Consider the following 20,788-nt stretch of genomic DNA (forward strand, 5'->3'; position numbering starts at 1 on the left):
CTTAATTCCCTGTGTATCTGCACAGGATAAGGATACAATTTAGCCCTAATGAGCACTTGTAAATATTTTCTTATAAATTTCCCTTAAGTGCAAAACAGTAAATCTTCAAAGTCCAACAGGCTGGCACATCATGACCAGGAATTCCCTGGGAACTAATGCAACTGCTGTTGTGCCTGCTGTTCAGCCTTAGCAATTTATGCAAGAAAAGAATGGCAGCAAAAAATTAAGGGATACATTCCTACACTTCGTATTGCAAACAGGCTGAAGTCATATCGTAAAAAGCACCCCATTTAGACACAGTCATAGTCCTGTGTGAATCTCACTACAATAACCTGATCTCAGTGAAGAACTGATGTACTGAAATACAGGGCAAAACTACTGATACTTCAGAAGTAGGAGCTTTCTAAGACCTACATACCCAAAAAAGATCTAGAGAGGCTAATACTTTATTAAGTAATACAAAGAGCACCTGTTGGCAGGTTGTCCTCTACTGGAGGTACTATTTTTTAAGTAAATGGTGCAGGATAGTTCACAGAAGCTATATAAATGTAGAATTTTTCTATCCTTCTGTGGACTTCACAATTTTAAAATAAAGGTAGGTATGAGAAGTAATTTCTTTCCACAGGTGATAACTGTACTTTTTAAACTCAAGCTCCCTCATTATGTCCTGTCTCCAGAAGTATACCTAAAAAATTATACAATACCGGGTTAATATGATAATTCATTTGGTTTTGTGTTACTTATTTTGTATTCTTCCATCTTTGTGGTTTGAATATGGACCTAATTGAACAGTTACTTTTACTTTATCTAGAAGGCAAGTACATTGGTAAGCAATGGAAATGACATAGTAACTCACATTAACAGGACTACATAATTTCCTGATAACTCCAATTATCTTCTGTCATCCCTGTAATGTAATTAAAATGTTTAATTGTTTTCTTTAGATAAGAAAAGGTTATAAAAGCTATAACAATTTGTGTGGACTTAATGACCAGCTGGTGTTAATAGCCCAAAGCCTCTAGTTATTAGGCCTTTCAAGCAATCATTGATTTCAAAGAAAAGCCTTATGTCTGGAGCATTCACATATTCTCTTGGACTTTAGCCATATTAGACCTTGCAATCAATTGATCCCACAAATAACACTGATGCAATTTATTTTACCCTGACCTCAGTCTACCACTGAAGATCTACAGTGTGAATCAGGTTATGTCCCGTCATTGAGTACGATAATCTAATGTGGCATGCCTCCATGGGATAAGAATTATATGGCCATGGAGTACTAATGTTGACAGAGGTACACTTAATGTGAAACAGTCCAAAGATCAACAGAAAGGAGAGAATTGGGAAGCCCATGATTTTTCTGTCCATCTTAGAGTTGTTATAATATTGGCAGGAGACATATGTATTGCTGCACCTCTAACACTTGGAAAGAAAAAAAAATTGAAGAAAAATGGGTTGATTTGTATTAAGAACAGTGGTACAGCCATAAGAGAGAATTAATATACTGCTCTTCTTTAAGGAAGTTCACCTCTGTTTAAAGACTTCTGCTCCTTGTCTTTTTACAATCTTAAAACCTGTATTAATATGAGGGTGGGGGTCAGCACTGCCTGTGAATGTGATCACCCCTAGTTTCTATCACAAGGGACTCTGTCAGTGACTAAAAATTTGTTAACTTTCATTTGTGTTGACTTAAAGTTTTCGTGCTTAATTCCTTCCTCAGACTGAATTTTCTCATTCATCTCCTTGGGATACAAATGTAAAATCTGGGCCAAGATCTGAAATGGACTAGCTATTGGAAAGTAGTTTATAGTGTTTTGTATAAATCTGTGTTCTGTGTCGTATCATGTATCAGTATTGTCTTTTCAATACCTAGTTTGTATTAGGCAGCGCAGCAGAGAAGGTTGCCTGAATTAAAAACTTGGGATATGAATAGAGCTATTGAACAGTGAGATACTGGGGTATTAAATTGAGAAATATTTTGTCTTGTCATCTTCAGTCTGGTGGTTTTCTTGTTATATGCCCATTTAGCCTTGATGCTTATTAGCCTACCTTGCACATTGGTAGTGTCTTCCACTTTCAGCTGTCTTTCAGGGTTTGTGGTTGCCTATAGATAAACACTATTGATTAAACACCCCTGAGAGCAGCAACAGGTCCTAGATTATATGTATCTTCCATTGATGGTTATTTTACCAGTAACTTGACACCTGGTTATATCATCTCCAGCCATCCTTTAAGTACTTTGTAAAGTGATGTGTAGGATGGTGTAGTAGAGATGAAGTAAATTGCTTTATGAGTAGTGTAAATCACCAGACATATTCTGATTCCTATTTGCAGTAACTTGCTTTGAAAAAATGGTGTATAACACACTGATTTCCACTTCTTTTAATCCAGAGTCCATCCTGCCACTTCTCAAATGTTCTTAATAAATATAACCTGTACTTCTGACGTGCCCTGCATTGAAGTAGAATAAACATCTCTTTTATCATGAGATGAAAAATGTATGAATTATATCAATTTTGCTAGCTCTGTTTAACAGTATAAATTTTTGACAACACTCGTCTATAACGCCCTTAAAGAAATGCTAAATTCTGCATTATGATGATAAAACCTAGCCACCACAACTTGGTTAACACCTATATTGTGCTAACTACCAATGAACACTGAAAGATCCCATCCTAAGAGCATAGAGTCCCAGTAGACCAGACAGATAATGAGTCTAGTAAATGACAGGCTGCTTTATGGGGTCAGGGTAGCAGTGTTTTATGTCATTATTGAAAAATAAAATTCATATGAGCAATCTAATGGCATTTAATAGGAATCTCTGGGTTACTTGTGCAAGTGAAAATAATTTACTGGAAACTTTTATCCCTGCTCTGCAATTCTAGAGCAAGGTTGGAAAATGTGTGGAAAGAGTACAATTACCTAGCAAACATTGTGGGATTTTATTGTAATTTCTTTTGGAATCTATTGGTTTAATTCCTTTAAAGTCCTGGGAGACTCTTATAAAGTGAAAATTAGGTTCTCATGATTTACTGTGCTCTTCAAGCCTTTTGATATATCTCTATTCTGGTAGTTAAATTGTCATTGTACAAATGTGGGCCTCAGTCCTGTAATTAGATTCATGCTGGTGAACCCTTCTGCCTACTTGGAGCTAGGGTTAATTCATGGAGCAGTTAGCAGTTCTGGCAGATCTCAGATTCCACTAGAGCAGTTGTATCAATAAGGTGCTTAGTATAGATGCTGATTTCTGATGACAATGATTGAAGTAAGCCATGAAAAATAACATTTGTTTTGGGGCCTCATGCTGATGTTTCTCTATTGCCTTCTCATTGCCTCACTGTAATTCATAATTTTAAGGATGTCACCTACAATATTAAGTTCTATTTGTATGTGTCATGCTTACAGAAGGCCTACAGATGGAGAATCTGTGAAATCTTCTCTCTCTTATTTTTGAGTTCTCTACAATTGCACCAGCTTGTCTGGTTAATTGAGATCCAGAGAGCAGCAGCTTATTAAAGTGGATGAAATTCCTGAACAGACAGGTGCTGGCAGAGGTCCAGGTCTATGCACTCTATTGTATTAAGCTGTCCCTGCAGAGAAATAACTCACGTTTCAAAACTGGGAAGTGTTGTTACACAAGTGCATATTATTCTAACTGGGTATTTGGGTTGTTCCGTCCATTAATAAATATAGATTTTCCTTTGAACATTGTCAATTTGTTAGCTCAGTTTCTACATGACATTGAAGACATCTAGGTGCCAGCTGATTTGCTCTGATGATTAATTAGAGATACAAGGAAACATAGTCAGTTTGAGCTACATCATTTTAAAAAGTGTTCTGACTGGAAGCAACAAACTGTAGAGCTACAAGAAGTGTTGTATTTTAAGATAAACACAGGCTATATATTCCTTGCCACATGTCTAGTTGATGGCCTTGAGCTACAGAAGATAAGAAAGAAAAGAGGGGAGCTAATTCCTCCTCCTAGGCTGTCTGTCTGCCTGTGGCATTCCTAGCAGCCTCAGTCAGACGAGAGCAACTTGCAGATTTTCAGCTTTAAGGGTCTCTGGCTAGTGCCTCTGCTGGCTTCTGATGGCTGTTGTTCCCAGCCTGGAAGAAAAGGTTTATCCTTTCTTCCCTGGCATTGCCTGCCAGACAGAAGTAAGGATGGTTGATATCCAAAATATGAACTCTTATGGAGTTTGGAGCTCCAAAACTGTCACCTACAGTGTAGAAAAGATTGGACAGTTATTCTGTAATGAAGGACAGAGTTCTTTTTTTCTTTCTTAACCACTGAGTGATGAATCTAACGGAGAATCAGAAGTTGCTTCTAGAGAGCATTTTGGCCCTTCTGGCTTTGTGTAGTCTCACGAACGAAAGCAGGACCCAACAGTGGTTCAGCCTTACCTGCAGACTTGGATGCTGTCTTGGCACTTTAGTGTCCAGTCTGATGGGCCAGTTGCCATGCTGGTCCCACAGGCACATCTGATACACTGCTGTGTCTCTTGCTTTCTTAGATGATCTTATGAAGCCCTCCTGATTCCCCCTAATGACGTTCCAGCTAACTGAGTTAACCTCAGTGGCTGTGGTACTGGAGAGAGCAACTCTGCAGTGACAACACTGAAGTCTCTTGTAACTCCACCTTGCAGAAAAATCTCTTTAGGGAGACACAGTAATAGGGTGCAGAACAGCTCTGGGGAAGTGAAAGAGAATAAATAATTTTGAAAACAGAAATTACACAGGGCAATGCCAGCATGTTGCAGTGATCTAATAGATGTTAAATAGTTTGGATAAAATAGTGCTTAAAATGAAATAGTCAGATAATGGTTTAGGAACCACATATATAGGTTTAATTTAATATCAGGCTTTCAGAGATTAGGAATGAAGACTTGTGGGACTTCTATACAAATCAAAACCATTCAGAGCTCTCTGGGTATCTTCTGAGCTCTCTGTCTATGTGCAAGACTAGATTCTTGAATATGAACTTTACCTTGCTGAGTTACTTTTTATCTTATTAGCTAATGGAATTTCTGTCTCTTCTGCCATCTGTTCATATTACAAATGTTAGGATTCATTAATTTGCTTACAACACAAAACAATCCCTTTCATAGAACTGCCAAGCAAACACCTTTCTAAGACATACTTGCCTTGCTTAGGTAATGAAAGAAAATTAGCCTGTGAAATGATCACTCATAATACATGCAAGGTATGCATGTATCCACTGTTACCATGTGCCTTTTACAGCGCTACATGCAAATCATTTCCATGATCATTACCGGCAGCAATAATAGCAGTGTACTATTATGCAAAGACCTCATTTAGGAGCGAGCCCTGTTGTGCTCTTTAGAGATACTATATAAACATATAGAAGTAATCAGTTTGTACCCAAAGCTCTTGAAGCTGAACAGCTAATTGGACAAAAATGGGAGTAAGGTGTGCAAAAAGCAAATAAAATGCAGTGTGTGTACATAATTTGGGATTAGATACTTGAAATGTTACATATTTTATCCATTTTCTAAACTAAACCCTTGACTTTGGCAGTCACTCAAAATATTTGTTTTGCTCGTACATTTTAGGAGTACAAGAATCTATTTATACATATATATTATATCTCATAATTAAGGTTATATTGCCACTGGTTTTGTGGGAGTATTTATGCAGTTGTGTTACATTGTTCTACCACAGCATAGTATTATCAGATTATTTTTGCTTGTTGAATTATAAGATACTTGTAAATATTTTCTTTCCTTTTCAAGGATCGTATATACTAGAGTCCCTTTAAAGTTAGGTGTTTTGAAATATCTCAAGAGTCATGAATGATGGACATTATAATATCTATATGTGTCAGCTTATCTGCCTAATTAGTTTAGAAAAGCATCTATAGCAGACTGGGGCTGACAAATCTCAAATTAATCTCCTTTAGGATTATACCCTACCTTTAATTTATTTTTAAATGACTGGAAAATAAGACTAGGAAGGTGCTTCAAAAGTCAGTTAAAGACTGGAGTACAGAATAATGTCTTTTAGGTTGGGGAAGATGGGGTAAGCCATCTTGCAGCAAAGTGTCTGCTTTTCTTCGTCACCATGCTAAGTTGGTACAGAGCTTTTCCTTTTGGCTAGTGTCATTATTCTGAAGGCCCACTCTATCCCAAGTCATTCTTTGCACATAAGATGCAGAAAACTATTGCAAACTTTCATTATTCTAGTTCTGTCTTTTCTTGGCAAGTAAAGGCTTGCAAAGGCTTACTTGGAAGGTTGTGTGACTGACTTTTTATCAACCTTTTGCACATATGCAATAAGCAAGGTTTACTGTGGCATTTGCAGCAATAGTACACAAAAAGTCTCTTCATTTGTAATGAAAATAAATATTTTGATGCTGATATGTTCTTGGGTTTCAACTGAGATTGTGGATAAACACTTCTTAACCATATAGAAAAGTCATTCTTTGCTGCTTCCAGGTGAATTCTTGCTCTTGTAAACACTGGCTTTCTCTTATCAAATCCCTTTGGAATAAAGAGGTGTGGGGAAGGAGGGAGTGCTAGAAGGTGATGTCCTGAGGATGTGAAGGATTGCTGTCAAGCATTGTTTGGGTCTGGAGGGTAGGTGTCCAGGGAGGAGAGTAGGAGAGTAGTAGGAGGAAGATAGGGAAGTGGGTTGGTGATATTACAGAACATGGTGATGAAAGAGTGTGCACCTTGAATCATAAAACAGAACACTTCCTGGGATGCCAGGTTTCTAAAGTGTGTGCTCCTTCCACAGTGCACATAATATTCACCTATAAATCATCTAAGAATATGCCTAACTGTCTAAACAAACCTGTGATCTGATGAAAAGGTCCTGACTTTGCTTCAATAACAATGCCAACGTCATCCTCATTTTCCATAGAGCTCTCACCTTTATGCAGTTTTCGTATATGCGTGGGAAAAGCTCCCAGTTCCTGTCAATAATGCCACTACTCTGCCCTTAAACTGCCTCTTGATAATACACATTTTCTAGAACATAAGTGAAAAAAAGTAGTGTGACACTGTCTGGGAAGGTGAGCTGCTGTGATTATTGCTCCTGCTATTTCTTCAACCTAACCTGTCTGTCTGTATCATTCACCTTCATCTGTGGTGGCTTCCAGGTGGTTTATCTTTCGGGAAAAGTGTATCTATATTCAGCTGTCAGCCCAAGATCATTCTAAATGTCACTTGTTTGTTTTTATGTCTTTGGTCTTGATGGATGTGTTTGAATTATTCTGAAGGCATTCTATTAGTTACCGTTCTTTCTCTCATTTCGTTGTAGCATTATCTTCTTTAGGTGCATCACAACTGGTGTGTCCTGGGGCAAAAGGGAGGGAGCCAGGGCGTGAGAAGGACAGGATGAGGAAAGAAGGACTCATTTATTTGGTTGAGGACTGAGGCTGTGTGTTGTACAGCATGGATACTTTGGAGCCGTGGCAGTCTGTCACAGAGACCTTCATCACAACTGCACCTGCTGCAGGTTTCTGGTCTGTTGTGTTATTCAGTTCTAATTACAGACAACAGAACTGAGCCTTGGTACTGAACTTGCAAAACCTTTGTGAAATTTAACCATATCTAGTTTTCCCAACATTCAAAATAATGTCTTTTTTTTTTTTTTCTTACCTGATTGTTGCTTCAAAAACAATTCTGCTGCTACTGGCTTCATTAATATGCATACAGTGCAATGTAAATGGCTCTTGAGGCCTCCCCTTGGTAGATGATTTAATGTGGCAGTTATGAAAGCTGCTCAGACTGTGCTCGATTAGCATAATAATGAAGCTTCTGCAGCAGTGTTATAATCCTCAAAGGAAATAGCCTGAGTGGTCACAGCTCCTTTAACAAGTACCACTTTAGGACAAAAAGAAAAGGACACTGTTTGAAATGGTGGATTGGAATATGCAAAGTGGGAGGGAGTTGTTTGTTGTCTTTGCGATGCAGGGAGACAGAGGAGAAAGCGGCATCATCCACAGGCTGTGAGCAGGCAGTGAGGCAGGGCAGCCGTTCCAGGCACCATGCACCTCCTGGCACTGGGTACCCTGGCTGGAGATTTTCTCTTTGTTTTAAAAGTCAGGCTAATAAAGGAACTCGGCTCTCTCTTACCCCTTCGTCTCCTGTACTTGGCCTCTGACATAGTAACAAGGACTGGCTTATTTCCCCACCTCTGGGAACGTGGAAAATCCAAAATGTTGTGGTTCAAGGCTGTATGTTTAGGTTTTGATTTTTGTGGCTTGTTAACAGATTAGGGGTGTATGACAAGACTGAATAGAAAGCTTTTGGGTGCCTGAGAGAAGTCTTTCTCTATGACTGAAGTGAAAAGGTGACTTTTCAGGTCAAAACAAGAGAAATCATAAGTAGCACCACCTGCAATATTACTATTTTTAAAGTATATTTTGAATAAGAAACAGATGAAAATGCAGAGGTGAAATTTTAGGGGTTTGGCAGACTTGAAAGCATGAGGATGGCTTTCTCTGCCCTTCCTACGGAGCAAGGTGGGCACAAGGAAATGGCGTCTTATTGCCTGTGGAGGGAATACCTCCCATGTTTGCTGGGTGCGGAGGATTCAGTGAAGAGGGCTGAAGCACTACTCGGCTGGCTCTCCCTGAGGCTGCTACCCCTATGGCAAGAATGGTTTAGCAGCTACAGTTTATGACTAAGTTTATTGAGCTGCTAATTTATTTTTAATATGGCAAACCAAGCCAACAGCGTTCAGAGGTTGTTTTACATCCTACTCAGCCATCCTGTGGAGATCACAACTTCCAGGGAACAGATAGTGGCTCAGGCTTCTCAGCCTGATCCATCTTTGCCCTGTCATAGCCTAGCACTTGATGAATCCAAATTTAATGGATATGTGCACAGGTAGAAGTACAGTGTAGTTCAGGCAGGAACTGGGACCCAGCCCTGAGCTTAATGGGGCTCCCCGACTAACGTGCAGAGGGTGTGCAGGTGGAGTCAGTCCCACAATTGAAGCTCAAGGAAGCCAAAGCAAACTGCTCAATTGATTCTCCCCTGTTGGATGTAAAACTGTTCCTACTGCCAGCTTCTGGAAAATACGAAGTTGCCTGAAACTTACCTTTCTCAGTGATCCTTGACCTTTGTGTGTTCTGTGAAGGCATCTGATTACTTTTTACCCATACACATTAGTCTTCTGTTTTCCTCTTGCACAAAGGTTTTTGATTTGCTACTCAAGGTGGCGTGAGCGAGAATAGCACCAGAGTTAAGGGTGTTTCATTCTTAGAATTTTTCTTTGCAATAGATTTCCGTAGAGGTTAAGGTTTTCTGAAGAATTCCTTTTTGATAATTTTCAAGGATTCTTTTCAAATAAAGGAAGCTTGTTTTGCAGTATAATATAATGAGTGGATATAATAGGGGTTAATAAAACTTTAAAGCATTCCAATAACTCTAGTTTACAAAATAAATGCTATTAAGTCTCTGAACAAAAAAAATACATACTAGAGTGTTCCTCAGATAGCTCAATGGTAGCTAGGTAGAAATAGGTAAGAAAGGAAAATAAATCAGTCGACACCCTGCTTGATCCCAAATGTTTTGAATATTAAGAATTACTTCACATGACATATCTGTGTGCTCCTGTATGCTGGTAAATCATTTGCCTTGTTTCCAAGTCTGGGATTGCTCTTCATCCCAAAGCTTTACTTCACCAAATGCCTGAGGGATTGAGAGAATCCAGCCCTGCTTCCATTGAAGAAGTGGGAATTTAGTCCCCGTCTTTCAAGAGTTCCCTGAAAGAATTATCCCCATGGAAGAGCTCTGCTGTCCCTGAAGGGGAGTGTGCAAGGAAGGTGATGGGAGAGGGAGGAAGCTTTGAATGTCTTTAGAATTTATCTTTGCATACCATAAATGTACGCAAAATGCTGAGGTTGACTATTAATGATTGAAATCCAGTTAAAGGATTTTTTCATACATTATATGTATACATTCTTCAGTGACTAGAAATCCTATCACCTCATCTTCATTCCAAAATGCACATGTCTCGTATCTTGCCGTGTTTCATGGCATTGCCCTAAGCACACCTTCTGGGTGTTATGGACTCTCTATTTTTAATTTGCTGACACCACTTTTACTCTGATTATGTTAATTACATGTACTTTTGTGACCTCTTGCTCATTTTGCCTTTCTTCTTTTGCTTGCAAAGGTCCATTGGGAGGGCTTAGTCACACCACTTCTTTCTTTTGCCCTTTGTTCTCTGCCAGCTTAGGGAATGACCTATCCTATTTTTGGTTTCCAGGGAAATGGGTTTCATACTTCGTGGTACTGGCTGGCAACTCTGACCTTGGGACTCTGCTGGTTTAATCCTTGTATAATTCCACTGTGCACAACAGAGTTAGTTTTAGTATGCGTAAGTATGCATCAGTTGAGAATCAGACAGACTGTTTTCCTGGGCTTTAAGGTTGACTGCCTTTAGTTATTACACACCTTTACAGGAAGGGAGAAGGGGAAGATGCAATGAGCCTGACCTAATCCATTCTTCCACATGGGAAGTAGGGACAGAGAGAAAAATGTTTTTCTTAAATTCTTTCCCTCTGCCCATCAAGGAGTTGGGTAGTTGTCAGCTGTGACCTTTTGCCACTCCTGTTGTCCATTCACTTTATTGATTACAACACATTAAAAGACAATTAGGCAAATCAATGAAATAAAAACCCATCAAGGCTCTCCAAGGCAATTGGCAGCTTTGTCAGGAAGTTGTCAAACTGTAATTCCAGGAGCTTACAGAGCACCCTGGGGAAGCAGTACATGGTTCTGCTGCGCTTTCCCTGCTGTCCATGCCTGGAGGCTCGTGCAGATGGACAGCCATTGAGACTGGAGCAGCCACTTCTATGTGTGGCATGAGAAAGGCATGGGTGAAAATGAATGAGGAATCCCATCCAAGCAAGAACCCTGGACTTCTGTTCCCCTTTAAAAAGAGGATAGACTAGAAGAGAAACGCTCTGAAGCAAAGAATAAAGAAAACAGGGAAAGAAAAGAGGAGGCATAAAAACCTGTAGCTGAAATGACTTTTTTTTGCCAAGTGTTTTCTGCTTTAGTGGCAACAAAATTTGAAAACACCCAGGGAATCTGGAGTACTGTAACTACTACCTATGACTGATGCTTCTCGGAGTGGCTTTTGACTTTATGAAGGGCTCAGTCTGCACTGTGAGAGGCTTTCTGGAATCACTGCATTGCCAGAATTTTCTAGCAGGGGCGCAGCATACTCCAGGAAACAGGGCTTTGCTGGTATGGCTCACACCAGTCCTTTGAGAAAGTAAGGGTAAATAAAGAACCAAACCCGATGTAATTAGGCATTACTCCCTACTCAGTATGGTTGTAGTCGAAAAGGTTCAAAATTTTCGTGTGCTCTTACCCATCTGCTTGTTGTTATTACCAGTTTGTACAACATTTAGTTTGAAGCTGCTTCTGTCTTTATTTAGGATTTGCAAAGCACTCATGTAAGATGGCTGCCTATCTACAAATACTAGGATAGAAGAGCTCTAGTAATAATGAGTGCCCGTGTTATATTTACCATAGAGTAATGTGCAATGAGATGTGTTTTTGTTAATTGTCTGAGCCAAGCCCTGCTCTGTAGAACATGTTTGACATTGGTGCTGTTGGCTGGTGCCACTGCCTTCTGCTGGCTTCATAATGTTGGAAAGTGCTTTCTGATCCTCTTATCCTACATTCCTCTCATCTGCGCATAGTCTAGGCATTTATGTTTTACTGCGTATTGTTGGTAATATTAGGGAAAAAGAGTTTTGCAGCACTCTTGAAATGAAAGGCTCTTACGTATTAGGTGCAATGGCCCTGTAGTGCTCACTGAAAAGTGAAGCTCTCAGGCGATAAGGCCTGTCATTTCAGATTGAAGGGAAAATAACTAGAATCATGAAAGGCATTTGATGATTTCTGTTCCTGCTCTTGCAAGTAAATAGAGAGTAGGAGGGCTTCCTGCTAAGCAGATGAAGTTACTACTGTCTTAGAGCTGAAGAAACTGAAGTCAATAATCCTGACTCAGAGACTCTTGCCACTGGTTTTGGTGGAGGATGGATTCTCCCAAGAGCCTGTTCAACACTGTCATAGTAAACTTAACAATTAACATGTTCACGAAGGCAAGTGTTTTCCTCTGATCTCATTGATTTACTCAATGTGTTGGCCAAACCAGAGTGTGCCATGTATTGCCACGCACGTAAACCCCTGTCATAGCTGTAGGATATTACCTTTCAATCCATAAGATGCTAGCACAACCTGCAGTGAAGTCACCTGCAGAGAAGACTCTCCTGGCCTGAAGTGTGTATTTCCAGGAGAAAAATGGTAGCATTGATGTCTCTATCTATGACAGTCATTCACGTGTGAGACATGAATGTATAAGTGTAGGCTTGCTTGTGTAAGATTATTACTGATCTTTGACCTAATTCTAGGTTCAAGGGGGAAAAAAAGAAGGGCCCTCTGCACTCATGTTTCCCACCTAGGGACTGTGTGACTTATGTAGGGCTATTGTTTTTTAGGCATGTTCCAGCTCCTAGTAAATAGTTGTGATTCTTTTTCTTCTGGCCCATCCAGGAAGAGACAGTAAGAAAAGATGCATTTTATGTTACTTTTTTTTTCTTTTTAATAATAGACGTAAGCTGAAAAATATGCAGTGCTACTTTTGGTAATGCTTCATTTTTATTGAAAGGAAATATTACTGCATGGACAGATCAGTGTTTGTTTACACTGCTGAACAGTGCTATGCAACTGTTTTATGTGCTTACAGGATATCAAACATGAGCTACTCTTCATGTTACATGCAATAAAAAAAAGTGATTTTGGACACTCCAGAAATGAAGTGCTACCAGCCTCATTGTATTCTTCTGTGCTTTTCAGGGGGAATGCCTTGCTTTTAATGCAAAGCTAAAGAGGACTGTGAATATTAAAAAGCAGCATGGCCAGCTAGAGTTAAACATTCAGGATGAGACATTAACTTAAACCACATGTGAAGTGCAGCTGTTTCTGCTGAGGCTTTCATCAGTCTGTACTGGGAAGATTGGTGGGTTTTAATATGTGGTCTCAAGCAGAGCCAACAGAAATGTGTGGAAAATGTGTGTGAAATCGGTGTGTATCCATGAGAGGTCTGTGGTGTTTTGCATAGCATTTTATTTGTCTTAATATAAATAACAGTGATAATACCTATCTCATCACAAAATACCTTTATTTCCCAGGCATACATAAAAAGGAGTGATCAGATAAATAGATCTGATGAATCACAGTAACCTGTGCCTACATGCCCCCCCCCTTTTTTTTTTCAGTTGATCAGAACAAGCAGAAAGAGGAAACCATGAGCTAAAAATCCTCTGCAGAAAAATATGAGGCATCTGAGACCAGCTGGTCACAAAGCCATTGAAGACTGATGTTTCTGACTCAATCTCTTAATGCCACTTAACATTTAGGTGCTAAGTATGACCATGGATCAAAGAGCTGCTGAATCACAGCTGCTACAAGAGAAATTGCTGTGCCTGTGAGCAGGGATGAGCAGGTACTTGAAAGCTGATCTGTTAACAGAGTATGTTGTATAAATTCATCCAAAAGAAAGGTTAAGGGCTAGGGAAAGTCTGCTACTAGCCGTGAGGAGAGCCAAAGTTTTCTTGGCCTGGGAGCTGAAGGCACTGGTGAAGTTTAGTGGATTGTGCTCAAATGTGTTTCTGACTGAATGGTGGCTGGACACTGTACAGATGTCATATTGCCCTAATTAACTACATGTGCAGCTGTTACAAATGTGAAGCTGGGACCCTCGGGACCTTGCAGGCAAAGCCTTCATAAAGGTGTGCTAAAGGAAAGCCTTCTGCTGACTATGCCAGGGGAGATGCGATAAGCCTTTCCCCACTGGAAATCATTCCTGTACATGTAGGTACAATGATAACATACCAAATTGGGTAACAACAGTAGAGAAGACCTTGAACAGGAAGGGAAGACATCTAGATTCACTGAAGTTCTGCCCTTGTGTGTAGACATAATAGGATCTGGTAGACATAAAGGGCAGCTTTAGGGTAGAGAAATAGGAAACCAAAGGAGGTGGTGGAGGCTTATTAAGTGTGAATTTTTTTTAACCCCTGGTAAGTGATAAAAGTGACTCAGACTTTATCAGCTCTATAAATTTCACAAGTGTGAAAGGAAGTAAAAGCAACAATGAAGCGAAGGTTCGTTTTGTAATGACAGTCTTCGAGAGACTCATTTTGTTTGAACAGACTTTTAACCAGAGAGCAAATGGATAAGAGGTCAGGGAACAAAACTCAGTTGACTCCATACAGGAAAAGTTGGAGGGAAGAACTGAAAGGTAAACACAGTTACAACTCAAGCAGGAGAAAGCATGGTTTACTGAAAAAAGCAGGGGAACAGCAGTGTGGATTTTAATTTCTGCTTATACCTCAAGCAAATTGCAGGACAGCAAAACACTGATGTGCTGTTAGATAAAATAGGAGAAGAGAATGTCTTGTAAAGTGCATGTCAGTCCTTAGTGAAACACTGTTATAGCAGCAAATTATTAATCTGTGTAACAGGAGTACCCACACGCCTACTCTTTGTAGACAGTGGGAATAAAAGGAAAAAACCCAACAACCCACAAGCCTATTCTGCCTATACTGGAGGGCAAGAATTCCCCTTTGGGTGCAGATACTGTAGTAGTTATTGTAACAGCAGGTCCAAAAGGGGAAAAGTTTTCATTGATGATTTTCAAATACAATCTAGAAATGCAATTAAATCAATGTTAGTACAAGCACATGCAACCACTTGGAGAAAGAGCAGTTTCACCTGCTGAAGATCCTCAAATGAGCATTTGATATGTGAAACTTGTTCAGCCTTGGGAGACAGGCTTGCCTAAGGCAATGTGCTGTAACACAGCAGCCAGAAGCTTGGAACCCATGTGAGATCTTCACTTTGGCAGCCCTCAAAGCAGTGCAAACAGACTGATGTTTCTTAACCTTCAGAAAATCAGCAGCAACAGTGATGAACAGCATCAAACACAAGCTCTCCTTTCCACCAAACATGCTGTGAAAAGACTTTAACAAGAACTAAAGAGCTTCCTGCAGGGGGCTGTCTAATTCCCATCAAAGTAATCTCCTGAAGCGTAAAGGAAAATGAGGAAAGGTCTATTGCTAGCTCTAATTTTTTTTTTTATTTATTTTTTATTTTTTTTTAACTCAGTCATGCTTCTGGCAGAAAAATAAGATCAGTTCTAGCAACTTTCCCTCTGAACCTCGCTGCTAGTGCTCGCCCTCTTCCTTGATACCTGTAGTGCTAGAGCATATAGGCTATCTCATTTTGTCTTCAGTATACAGCTCTTGTTTTTCTGTTCTGTGTGGAGTAGTGTCCTTTGTTTGTATGGGCCACAGGATTAAAAAAAAAAAACCAAACCACAGTGTGATTACATGCAAACTTCTTTTTGGACAAACTTTCTCCCTTTAGTTCAAAACTTTCTACAGAGGTAATTAAACTGAACTAGAATCGTAAATGGGACTGGATAAATAACTTGACAGAATTAATGTATTGGATTATTTTTGGCTTTTTACTTCTCTTACAAATTGTTCTGGGAATGGACAGGTTGTTTATCTCAGATGTTTAAACATGTCTTCAGAATCTTCAAGGAAATTTAATGCATTCATCATAAATTCAGTGCACAAATTTTCAGGTTTTCAGTGTATACCTGGAAACATTGTGTATTTATATTTTTCAGTTGAATGAACTTGGCTGCTTTAAATCATGTTTCCACTGCAAATACTAGCAATTTACTTTTCAAATCTGTTCTGCAATATTCATTTAAAGATACTTGTTTCAGAAGTATTTGTGCCAGATAAACTGTTTGCTAGAATATTTGTGGAAAGAAAATACAGGATGGGGAGTGGGATTGGCCAGAAACAATCAAAGCTAGTTTAGTCAGAAACTCAGACAAATGTTGACAGAATGTTATTTATTGTTCTGTGTGCACTAATTTGTTTGTGTATTTTTTTTTAAGTAATTAGTTGATGGCAGACATCAGCTATTTTGTTTATTTGTAGAAATACTATGTAGAGGCCCTTCCAGCTTTTAAATTAAAAAATAGCAGGAACATATTCTGGAATAACACAAGTTTTCAGTAGAATTGTTGAAGTTTTTACATAGGGCAAGTGTCATGTATGGTGTGGTGGTAACAAGATACTTGGCTTTGTTTAGTCACTTACTTGCTTTTGCCACCTTTTCCCAGTACTTCAAAATTATGTTTGAAATGTTCTTTTCTTCTGAAAAGAATAGAGATGGTCTTCTGAGCTTGGTACCACACAACTGGGATAATAGTCTTAATTTCCTAAGAGTGATTACAGCTTCCACTGTAAGTTATTCTGTCAGAAATAGTGTGGCCAGCAGGACTATGGAAGTGATTGTTCCCCTGTACTCGGCACTGGTGAGGCCGCACATTGGATACTGTGTTCAGTTTTGGGCCCCTCACTACAAGAAAGACATGGACGTGCTGGAGTGTGTCCAGAGAAGGGCAACGGAGCTGGTGAAGGGTCCAGAGCACAAGTCCTGTGAAGAGCGGCTGAGGGAACTGGGGTTGTTTAGCCTGGAGAAAAGGAGGCTGAGGGGAGACCTTATCTCTCTCTACAACTCCCTGAAAGGAGGTTGTAGTAAGGTGGGTATCAGTCTCTTCTCCCAAGTAACAAGCAATAGGACAAGAGGAAATGGCCTCGAGTTGCGGCAGAGGAGGTTTAGATTGAATATTAGGAAAAATTTCTTTACTGAAAGGGTTGTCAGGCATTGGAACAGGCTGCCAAGGGAAGTGGTGGAGTCACCATCCATGGAGGTATTTAAAAGAGGTGTAGATGTGGTGCTTAGGGATGTGGTTTAGTGCTGGACTTGGCAGTGTTAGGTTAACAGTTGGACTTGATGATCTTAAAGGTCTTTTCCAACCTAAATGATTCTATGATTCTATGAAAACTGTTCTTATCTTCTGGACACTTCAGACCCTGAGTCTGGTGGTATGTGTAGTAAAATCCCTCAACACTAACTACAAACAAAAAGAAGAGGTAAGGAATGCATCTTGGACAACAGTACCATAGGGCATGGAAGAATTCATGGGACAATAGGAAGAATGAGCAGTTCTAGAGTCATTTTGGAGACACTTCTTACTAAAGCTTGCTAATTTTCCATCATTTGTGAGTTAGTATAGTAATAGTCAGATGAGAGGTATTTTTATATATGTAAATGTTTTGTCTGTTTGAAAATTAAACTTATTCTTCAATTTTGTATCCTAGTGCTGGTGGCAGACCTTCTGGGGTGCTCCTAAACCAATAAATTGATAAAAGTCCTAATAAGAGGGACTCAAGAAGAAAAAAAAAAAATTAATTAGCTTGCTGAGACGTGGCTAACATCACTGAGTTTATATATGTTTCATTAAACTGAGACTTGACAGCTTTATGAGGAAACAGTGGGGTTTGCAGTGTATGAAGAACTTGTAATACTACCAAGGCTGATCAGGTCCTGTGCCATACAGCCTATGTAATAGACAAATATTTGCACTGTGAAAATGTCATTTTAAATGACTGGTTTGATAATCCCTTAAGCTTTTAAATGATCTGCAAAGTCTGGAAATTCTACCCCAGTGTTTAAAATCCAGTGGCACATTAGATAAAGCAAATAAAAAAAGATGGGTTAAACTTTGTTCGTAAATTAGGTATTTTTTGGTGATTCCTGCTGCTTCTTTTACCCATCAGTTTTCACCATGTTTGTTAGGGAACATAGCTAGAATTGGACTGATGTCTTTTCTCTCTGTCGCAGGTCCAATTTGTGTTCTACATGAACATTTAGTTTACAGGACGCTTACTTGGATCCACATATGTGCTTAGGCTGTGGGTCTAAATATTTTCATGTTCAAACTTGCTTTGCCTGCCTGAAAAATGAGTAATAGCAATGAATAAAATCAAGGCTGTTTTCATAGTTTTGGTTTTTTTTTATTGCCTCCTGCAATATGAAGAACACTGTTAGCTTGTATTTGTGCAGTGACAAGTTAGTGAGTCCATCAGAATTTGTCAGTAAGTTAATCAGCTATTTGTGATTATCAGAATGATACACCAGATTCTTGCCATGTGTTTATCCCACTGCAACGTCACAATGTCGGTAATTTAGTATGGAGAACCCAGACTATGTGTAGCATATGCATCTGTCTATAACCAACATAGCAGTTAAAGGAGGTTAATGAGTAAATCTAGTTCCATTTGGCTGCATTTTTAATAGATGAAATCAGTTTCAGATTGTCTCTTGTTCCAGCTGCTGTATAAAGCAAAACTTGAATTTTCCTTAACAGAACTGGGACTGAGACCTTTGATTTCGTCCTTCCCATGTTAGTCTTTACTTCTCTGATCTGTGACCTTATCTTGCTTTTTGCCCCTCTTCTCCACAAAAGTCAGTGGCCAGTTTGATCTTGGAAAGAGAGATCGCAACATAAGAGGTCGATGTGATACTGCTTATTTGAGAATGCAGATCTGAAAAAGCTGATAGTGAACTAGAGAAATAGGGGAGCAAAGGCAAAGTATTCCAAGAAAGAAAAGGTTAAAGACATGACAAGACAGCAATAACATGAAAAAGGATGAATACAGCATCTATTTTCCTCTCCCATACATGTATTTAACAGAGAGGTTAGGACATAGCAGGTGATTTAGTAAATATCACAAAGATAATCAGAATAAAATGGTTACAAAGAGATTTAAATAATAGCAAAGCTACCCAGGTTCTGATTAAAAGGAGTATCGTGTGTCACTAGGTACATGTTTCCCTTAGACTGTATATATAAAAAAAGCTAAATTTCATGAATTCTCAAAACTAAATTGCATATGACAAAGCAATATTTGGCAATGTGTATGATCAGATTCAGGGACAGATGCCCTCCACAGCATTTTAACACTAATTGCAGCACAGCAATGTGTCAAGACTGGGCAAAGAATTTACTGGGGTAAGAAGCAGCAAGGGAAAAAAAAGAGTCTTGAAAATTGCATTAATGGAAACAGCAGGCAGGTGGCTCCAAGGAGCTCATGGGAATCAATTTGCTGTGATTATTACCCACATGTTGTAAGGAAGAAATAGCAAATTAAATGGAATGCCAGAAATGGTAGTAAACTATGCCATAGGATTCCCAAGAGAGCTCGCAGTGGTTCTGTCCTCAAGGACGCACTGTTTTAGGTAATTTTGTCCTGGAGAAAACAGAGTGGAGATGCCAATGAGGCAATGAAACATAGTTATTATTAGTGCATACATGCAGCCTAACCTAGTAAACCAGATGTATTTTGGGTTTGGGTAGACTAGAAAACTTACAAATCCACAGTGTAGTGGATTGATTTCTCCTTTAGAACTCCCTTGACATTATTTAATAGCTTACTCTGGAACAGAGTGTTGCTATTAACTTCCCTTCTTGTCTATACAAAGCCATGCTAGGAGACCACTCTAGACCAGCTATCTCCAGACTTACATGACCTAACAGATTGATAGTTTTCCCATCCCAGAAAGTTTTCAGCATTTAAAAAAAAAAAGTTTCTAACTGAAATTTAACTGAGAACTACCAAGATTTTGAGAGAAGACACATTCAGAGCAGCTAGTATTCAGCTAACTCACTTTATTCACAGAGGACATTGGTGATGCACCTTCAAGCTTTTGGCTTGCCCAATTCAGAGTTGCGTGAGGAACTCGGAGTGGGATTTAGCTGACTAAACATAGGCAATTAGTGCCATTGGAGATGCCTTAAACCCTCTCATCTGACTTCAATTGTCTCTCCAGCTGGGCACAGGTCATATTCCAAGTCTGCAATTCTCTCTGTTATATCTACAGAAAAGCTGTCTCATACTAAGGTATTTGAAATGGCACTAGACTCCAGTATTTAGGCAGCTGAAAGCTGTCTCAGCCTTCTGTATGCTATATGAATGCCCTGATCAATATATTGTAGGCTCTTCAATAGGCTACAGTTGCCTACAACAGGGTAGGGAGGAATCTCTCAAAGTATTTGCTATTGACATTGCTCTATTCTGTAAAAGTAAATAGCCCTTGATAAAGGACGGGCTGGCTTCCCAGGCCAAAAGCTGAAGTATTTACTGGGGATGTGGGAGACTGTGAGGTTTAAATTCCTCGTCTGAATCAGGCAGACCAGGTTTGAACCCAGATCTTCCACATCCTCAGGAAGTGTCTTAATCATTAGGCCTTCAGCTAATCACAGGCCCCGAGTTAATTCGTGCCAGACCTTAATTATTTGGAAGTAATGCATTTCTGCAGAGAAACTGATTTTTAAAGAAATGGCATTTCTAAAATGAAAAATCATTTTCAATTAAAGAATCCTAACTAATTAGGACATTGATTGCTATGGGTCTCTCAGGATATTGCTTCTTCTTCCAAAACATTCAGAAAACAAGGACAGAGTTTGTCTTTGAAATAAAAGGATAATAATGACTGGATCTCTGCTTCTCAAAAGAGAAACTTATTAAATAGTTTAGTTGGGATGCCCAAATAGAAAATCCCATGCTGCATAACCAGACTAATTTCACAATTCAGCTTTGGGTACTCTAGATATTTCAGATGCCAGGCTTGCTGACTCTGCATTATGTTTTGTTTGCTGGTTTCTCTCCCTGGCAGTTCCCCACATTTTCTACAGGGTAACAGCTAAATGTATTCCAGTGAAGCATCTGTACAACAACCTTCAGCAAGAGGACTCAAATGATGATGTAAAATCTCCACAGTCAATTTAAAACTAATGCTAGTTTATATCTGTGAGGTATTAAATGAAATCTGTACAATATACATGTTATTTAGTTTGCCTGACA

This window comes from Haliaeetus leucocephalus, unplaced genomic scaffold, assembly GCF_000737465.1.
Source record: "Haliaeetus leucocephalus isolate CR32 unplaced genomic scaffold, Haliaeetus_leucocephalus-4.0 Scaffold240, whole genome shotgun sequence".
NCBI lineage: Eukaryota > Metazoa > Chordata > Aves > Accipitriformes > Accipitridae > Haliaeetus > Haliaeetus leucocephalus.